The sequence below is a fragment of the Trichechus manatus genome, unplaced genomic scaffold (genome assembly GCF_000243295.1).
Source record: "Trichechus manatus latirostris isolate Lorelei unplaced genomic scaffold, TriManLat1.0 scaffold00248, whole genome shotgun sequence".
Classification (NCBI taxonomy): Eukaryota; Metazoa; Chordata; class Mammalia; order Sirenia; family Trichechidae; genus Trichechus; species Trichechus manatus.
Genome location: NW_004444184.1, coordinates 1,075,334 through 1,082,852, shown reverse-complemented (window position 1 = coordinate 1,082,852; position 7,519 = coordinate 1,075,334). Strand labels below are relative to the sequence as shown.

The window sequence follows — 7,519 nt, the reverse complement described above, 5'->3', positions numbered from 1 at the left end:
CATTTGAGTCACTTTCCTGTTCAACAAAGTGTAATAGATTAAATTGCACATTTCACACTGCATAGGCATTTAATGCCTCTAATAATGGCTCTGAGGTCCCCGGGAGGTGCAGTTTGCTCTTGACTATTAACCTAAAGGTTGGTGGTTCAAACTCACCAAGCAGTGGAAGAAAGGCCTGGTGATCCACATCTGTGAAGATTTCAGTCAAGAAAACCCGATAGAGCAGTTCCACTCTGTAACAAATAGGGTCACCATGGGTTGGAATCAACTCAATGGCAACAGGTTTGGTTTTTTAGTTTAATAACTTCTCCATACCAGTTCAAACTCAGCTCCCACTTCTTCCCTTTACATCATATACATCTCTGTTCCTCCAGTGTTGTAGAGGAAAAACATCACAAAGTTTAATAAAAAGGAAGTTTTATTTGGCATATATTCAAAAAGGCAGAAGTGGGAAATAGACAATGATGCTGCCAGAGCCATGTCTGCCCGAGGAAACATCACAGAACAGACAAAAGTGGAAAAACGGATAAGCATGCTGCTAGAGCCATGTCTGTCTAAGTCCAAAGAATATTACAAAATACGGAAGAACGGGAAAATGGACCAGCATGCTGCCACAGTCATGTCTGCCTGAGTCCAAAGAACCTTACAGAGTCATCAATATATATTTACATTACAAATGATTAAAACCTTCACCTATTCACAGATTGGCTAGAAACTGTGATCCTACATTTTGAATTGCCTTTCTTAACAATCATTGGTACAGGTTTCAGTAAGATAGTCAGGAGGGTCTTCATTGGTCCAACAAATTTCTGTTCACTAAATGCTCATAAAAAAAGAGTGAAAAGTCTTTTGTGTTCTGTTTGATTGGCTTATGTGAAAGGTTCCCTAAAGCATATTTTCCAAGAGTATCTTCGCTATTGTCTTTATACCTCAGGGCCCAGTTTATGTATCCTTGTGAGCCCTTGTGAGCCCAGCTCCAGCTGGATCACACCCTCTATGCTCAAGGAGAGGCAATAATGATTCCAATATTATTTTCTAAATCATCAGTAAATACTCCTCTTATTCAAACCCTCTCGACTATGTAAGACCTACCTTCAATCTCTATTCTTTGACAAAATGACCTTCCCTTTCAGATTTCTTCCGAAGCACTCCCTCTCTATGCCGTACTATAGGTACGTTATTGACACAGACATTTAGCTTACTTAGCTTTATAAAGGCCACATCAAACTCAGTATTGAGTATTCGATTAAAAAAAAAAGATAAACTAAAAATACTGTTTCCCTCTCAATAAGACAGATATCTAATAAAGGGACAACATTTGCTATCTTTTTCCCCCTCTCTTTTTGATGTTGCCCTAAATTGGCTTTCTTCCTCTACTTCTTTCCCAAGTTCCCAAGTCCACTTGGGAACTCGAAAACAACCAGGGTTCAACGGCTGCCCTCCAGCCCCAACCCTGTGCGGCAGAAGCGAAAACACAAAGCACATTTCAGAAGAGCCAACCTCCCAGACTCGCTGCCAACACCAGGGAGCGTGAGAGACTGCAACTAGCCCGCGGGAAAGGAGACCCCTTGCGGTGGGGCGAGATTTCCGGACGCAGCGGAAGGGGTTGCGGAAGAGGAATTTGCGTCGCCGTAAGGGCCACCTGCGCAGTGCGGGAAGTGCATCGGCCCGGCGTTGTTACGCTTTACGTATACTTACAGCCGGGACAGAATCCTCTCTGGGGAAGGGACTTCAGGGTTTCTCCACACGAATTCCAAACGACGATCCGCTCCAACTTTGCGGCTCTTTGCTGCAGAACTGCCGCGCAGGCCCGCTGCCCTTTGCTGGACTGGGAACGCAGGTGCTGAGCGCCGCCGACCGACCTTGCAAGGTGAATGCCAAACCAAACCCACTGCCTTCGCGTCGATTCCGACTCACTGCGACCATGTAAGGGGATTAGAACTGCCCTATAGGGTTTCCAAGGCTGTAATGTTTATCCATCGGAGCGGCTGGTGGGCTCCAACCGCCATCCTTTTGTTGGGCAGGCCAGCGCTTTAACCGTGGCGCTCTCAGGACTCCTCCAAGGTGAATGAAGCCTCAACTATTAGTTGTGTGCAACACTAGTATAAAACCTAGGTTTGTACTCTTAAGAGTGTGGTGGGAAAGATGAGTAAATTTTTCTTGAGAACGTAGAGAAATAGCTGACATTAACATTCAAAAGAACACAGAGGTTTGATTTCAACGCAGTAATAAAACTTCTGAATATTTTGAAGCCCCTAACGAAAAGGTGAGTAGTTCAGATCCACCAGGCGCTGCTTGGAAACCCCATGGGACAGTTCTACTGTGCCCTGTAGGGTCGCTGTGAGTCGGAATCGACTCAATGGCAATGGGTTTGGTTTTTGGTTTGGTGCTAACTAGGTACGGTTTTCTTGGACCTCTATAATTATCTTTGTCTCTAAGTATTAAATTATCTTGTGCTTAACTAAAATTTATCTTACATTTGTTTCGGGCAGCTAACTTTTCAGCAAAAAGTAACCAACTCATCTTTTGGGGTGGGGTCTCTCATTCTGGAATTCTTCCAGATTAAGCCGCAATATCCTTTTAATGCTGCACACACATAAAGGAGTGAAGATTAAAATCACAGATGAGTTACTTACAAAAAAGGCTGATAAGGACCTTTAAAGAATCTCTAAATCAACCTACCCTCCACCTTCCTTAACTTACTGCGAAATCTGAGAGTCTATCGCATACTAGGTGTTGCTCTAGGTGATAGAAATGTATAAATAAAGGGAACATGGGCAGAAACAACAAAGGACTTCTTCTTTGAAGACCTAGAACTCTCTTTTTCCCCTTGGGGGAAAATATAATTGTGAAATCTGTGGGGGCGGGGAGAGGAGCATGGTAATTAATCAGCTGATCTTAACATTTTACTGGGTTCTGATGTGAATGATTAGCAGTAATATACTGGGGCATTCGCGGTGATACCCATTTCAGAAGCAAAACCAGCTTGTCTTCACATGGAGTTGAGAAAGGGTGATTTGTGGGAATAATAAATGTGGTAATTGTAGAGTTGGTTTGTGGCCAGATTCTTACGTCCCTATGTGGAATTTAGTTTTAGAAAATCATTATTGGATATCAGTATTTATTAGACACTGTTCTGGGCAATGCAAATGCCCTCTTGAAGCTAAATCTAATGGAAAGATTCGGTTAAAGAAGTAATTGCAGCAAAATGTGAGTGAAAGTTATGATAAGGTTGTGAGGGTAGAAAGTAAGGAAATAGTCGAGAATGCCAGACGAGGCGACTAGGAATTTCTTTGGAGAAAGGTGTAACAGGCAGAACCCATTGCCCTAGAGTCAATTTTAACTCATGCTGACCGCATATGTTACCTAGTAGAGCTGCCGCATAGGGTTTTCTTGGCTGCAGTCTTTATGGAAGCAGATTACTAGGCCTTTCTTCTGTGGTGCTGCTGAGTGGGCTCGAACTGCCAACCTTTAGTTCAGCAGCTGATTGCAGACTGCTTCTGCCACCCAGGAACCCCTAAAAGGTAGACAGATCACATATACAGACTTGGAATGAAGAGAAAACCTGAAGGATTTGAGGAACTGAAAGAAGTTCATTGTGGCTGTGTGAGGGAGAGGGAGGTGGTTGGCCTGTAATGAAACTTGAAAGTAGGTTTATATAATGAAAGCTTACAGTCAAATAGAATGTTGAGACACAGGTTATGCAGGCAGTCCCTAGGTTACCAACGAGATCCATTCCTTAATCTGTCTTTAAGTCGAATTTGTAGGAAGCTGAAACAGGTACATATAGTTCTTATTTAGCGTCAAATATTTGTTTTAGTATATAGTATATGTTTTACCTTTCTATGCATATGAAACACTTAAGAAACACTTCCAAACTTCACGGTATTTTCATGAGCGTTACAAAGTACCATAGTGCATGCATTCGTTTTTATGAACCATTGTATTTAACTTGAATTTTTAATGTAATAGGCTTTATCAGAGTCTTTTCTTAAATATGAGTTGTCCGTAAGTCGGACACTCGTAATTCGGGGACTGCCTGTATATTGACAGTCTAAAATAAAACATTTCTCGTTTTTTCACCATTTACTGCCTGGCTTAGGCTTGTTGCTTAATTATATTTTTAACTACACGCTTATGTAGAACCTGAACATTCAGCTTCGTTCGCTTGCACTTTCAGTTATTATAGTACTAGTTTAATTAATAGTGGCTAACACCTTGTTGGAATTGAGTCAGACAAAAACAGGTTTGGTTTTTCGTAATGCCTTGTCCTCTCCTCATTACTGAACTCTTGTTCAATTTAGTCTCAGAAATTAGTATGGAAATTGGCACAAAAGCATACACAATAGGCTATTATTGAATTTCTAGAATTGGAATCCTAAACTTGGCCTCAGCAAACTTTGTAGGCTTAAGCAGTATTCTTGAGTTTTTCTGGTAAAACTTTGGCACAAACTAAGGAATGTGAGGGGAGGAGAGAAAAGAAGGGGAAATTAGTAGTGGAAAGGGCAAAGGGAATGAGAAGAAAGCACAATAAAAATGGATTTAATAGAGAAAACGATGCATGAAGTAGTTATTATAGAATTTTCTTGGAAAAATCTGCATTTCAAAGATTGACCAAAGACATTTTATGAGCCAGAAATGTTCCTGTTTCATGACTATTTATGTTTTTAATGATTTAAGAATAAGAGGATGTAGATCTGATGGCATCCATACTAATTCACCTTGTGTTGTTGGATGTTGGAGGGAGAGGTAATGTATCAAGACAGAGCAGACAGGCTTCTTACAATGAGAGCAGGAGATATGTTGTTTATTAATTCTTTTATCTCACAGTAATAATTAAAAATGCTAATAATTTTATAAGCCTCTATTTCTATTTGAAGACTTTATTCATTTCCCTGGAAAGAGTATTGTGGAAAAGATAGGCAAATTTATAATATCTGTTGTAAAAACGGCTTGGGGGCAGTGTCTGACCTCCTTTAACCTCATAAGGGGGAAGGAGAACTAAGATTAACAGTGCAAGGCTGATTCCTGTGCAGCGGGGGTCAGACATCTTCGCCGTCTTTACCAATTCTGACACCAGCCGACCCTCCCGCAGCACTCTTTACTGGGTTCAATAATTCATTGCAGTGGCCACACAGAACTCATAGACCATACACACGATTATGGGGTTTATTAGGGAAGTAACAATTACAATTCAGGCTCAGGAACACTCAAGATACAATTCTTCCATCAGGGTAGCCTCTTCCCAGCTGTGCTCATAGGCACGCCTCTCCCTGGGCCTTGTCTCTACCCAGAGGCATCCAGCTTTCTCTCTCCATGGGCCAGGAAGCCCACCATGCCATCTCCTGCTGCTGGTTCTCTGCTGCTGGGTCTCTCCCAATGGTCTTTCCTTCCTTGGTGGTGGAGCCCTCCTCTCTGCTCTGGAATTGGTTCTCTTTTAAGGCAGAATTGATTAGTCCCCTTGGTGGGCCACAATTATGCTATCACACAATCACCTGGGTGGGAGTTACAAGCCCTTGGCTAGAAAGGCCACACACAAAAGTAATTCATCACACTGCAGCTGTGTAAGTCCTTATCCGGTTTCTTCAGCACTTCTATACTGAAGTCATGGTTAATATGAAGAAAATAGGACCTCTGCTTGAATTTTCCCCATTGAGTTGTCTTTTATATTTGCCTCATTCCCAAGGGCAAAACATGCACAGAGCATACTCCAGGCAAAAGCAAACTCCTGGGCACATCGTGTTTGGCTTTGTGTATGTAGGCCTGCTGGCTTTGTGAACTGAGCTGGTAAGTGACCTTAAGAGCATATTTCTCCTAGACTAGAAGCAGGTGTAAGGACCTGAGCACTATTCTACTTGATGTTTTAAGCTGAGACAGTTCCCAAGTTGAAGACAGCCCCAGGTTCCTTTTACCACACCAGCTTCATTAGAGAGAATCCAGAAGAGAGGAAAAGGAGGTAGAACAGAACCAAGAGAATCCAAAACAGGCATTACCAGTGGAATTAGGTTAACTTTATTGCCTCCTACAGAAAGCAATCTTAGGTTGGCTGGGTTACTTACGTTTGGTTCAAAACCAGTATGTTTCTCTGGAAGAGGGTTGGTAAGGATGCGGAGGGGAGATCAGATCAAGTCTGAAGTTGTCCCACTTAAATTTGCCGCTAAACAGTTACTAGAGATTAACCTTTGTACCCACTGGGCAAATTGCTTCTCATTCTGAAACTTATAGAGACTGTTTCGGGCTAGTCGTAACCTATAACATCTTGTGAGGGAAATTTGATCAAATATCAGTTAAAGTATGGAGAATACTACTAACCAGAGTCTTGTAAAATGTCTATTATCAACTACAGATGTTGACTTTGTATTGTCTGTTACTTAATCTCTTACCATATGCATGTGCATGTATACCTATTTCATGAATTTCTTAGCCATAAAAACCTACATATAAGTGTAGTTTCCTTAACAGTCCGTATGCAGAGAAACTAATCAACCTTTTATTTATTTTTTTTGTAATTTTTCACAATGCAACTAAGATTCTAGGTATTGTTTGCCTTAAATAATCCAGTAAAGAATACCGTCCTGTTTTAAAAAGTTACTTTAATTGCTAATCTAGTCATTTTGTGTGTTTCTCAAAGTTTGTCTTTTTAAAAGTAAAGAAGGCTTCAGAAGTCTTGTTAAATGCTGTGTTTTCATATATTTACCTGTTTTCCCCACAGACTTTAATCCCTGAATATGGGTCTAGGGATATTGAAAAGTGGAGGTGAAAAAGAATAGTGGTCAGAGATGGGAGGGTTATGAACATAACTGGGACTTATGAACATACTTAAACTTAAGAATAAACACATCCTTGTCATGAGAATACAGGTTTGGTTAGCTAATTTGTTTTAAGCCCCATTGCTTGTCATCTCTTAGTAACTTCTGAAATTTTTACTCTAGGTTTCTTCTACTAGCTGACTAAGAGATCTTGAAGTAACTTCGTATTTACATTTGGTAATAGCTTAGGAAGCTTCCAAAATCCTCATTTTTTTTTCCCACAATCACTTCATACTAATTAATCAGTAATAACATTTTAGCTTTGAAGTCCCCTCATCTTCTGTTTCTCATAGAAAAGTTTTTAAAAAGAGAGCTGAAGGAACTATGACAAAAATGTTAATGTCCATAATAGATGAAAGATGAGTGTCCAGTTATATCATTTTCTGTATTTGATTGACATTTTGGAACATTTGAGAACTTAAGCTTAAAAAAGTTTTCCCTTTATCCATGAGTGAGCAAATAATGGGGACTGCTTTATGGTAACCGAACTCAGTTTATAAAATGTGGAAGAGCTGTCAGTTTGTCAGCCCTGATATTTACTAATTAGTGCATTTCCTGATAGGAAAGAAGGTGGGTTAATTATGGAGTGCAGAGTTTAAGGCTTTAAGGAATTTGATGTTAGAGGATGGAATAAAGTTATGACAGTTGAAAGCAGGCCCTATCCCAGAACATATGAAGGAAAGTTGGAACACCTTTTTTTTTTGAAAAAT

The 7,519-nt window shown here is 40.5% G+C and overlaps 1 protein-coding gene across 2 annotated transcripts in view; it reads left to right on the top strand.

Moving 5' to 3' along the window:
* The first annotated feature begins 1,701 nt into the window (after positions 1-1,701).
* ECHDC1 (ethylmalonyl-CoA decarboxylase 1) overlaps positions 1,702-7,519 on the top strand; it is a 35,282-nt gene continuing 29,464 nt past the window's right edge. Inside the window, exon 1 of one of the 2 annotated variants that reach the window (XM_023724461.1) lies at positions 1,702-1,840. The gene's annotated coding sequence lies outside the window, so the exon portion shown is untranslated. Of the gene's footprint in view, positions 1,871-7,519 lie in introns of both variants that reach the window. The other variant, XM_023724460.1, reaches the window with a different exon arrangement.